The sequence below is a fragment of the Sinocyclocheilus grahami genome, unplaced genomic scaffold (assembly GCF_001515645.1).
Source record: "Sinocyclocheilus grahami isolate Dianchi unplaced genomic scaffold, SAMN03320097.WGS_v1.1 scaffold201.1, whole genome shotgun sequence".
In the NCBI taxonomy this organism is placed as follows: Eukaryota; Metazoa; Chordata; class Actinopteri; order Cypriniformes; family Cyprinidae; genus Sinocyclocheilus; species Sinocyclocheilus grahami.
Genome location: NW_015505380.1, coordinates 91,601 through 91,845, shown reverse-complemented (window position 1 = coordinate 91,845; position 245 = coordinate 91,601). Strand labels below are relative to the sequence as shown.

Genomic DNA, 245 nt, shown 5'->3' with positions numbered 1-245 from the left:
ACACACAGACAGACAGACAGACAGACACACACACACACACACACTAACACACGGACAGGCAGACACACACACACACACACACACCCCCACACAGACAGACAGACAGACAGGCAGGCAGGCAGACAGACACACAGACAGACAGACACACACACACACACACACACACACACACAGACTCACAGACAGACACACACACACAGACAGACAGACTCACAGACAGACACACACACACACACACACACACA

The 245-nt window shown here is 52.2% G+C and overlaps 1 protein-coding gene across 1 annotated transcript in view; it reads right to left on the bottom strand.

The window, feature by feature from the left end:
• LOC107595373 (calpain-5) overlaps window positions 1-245 on the bottom strand; it is a 28,675-nt gene that overhangs the window by 9,218 nt on the left and 19,212 nt on the right. The window lies entirely within an intron of this gene.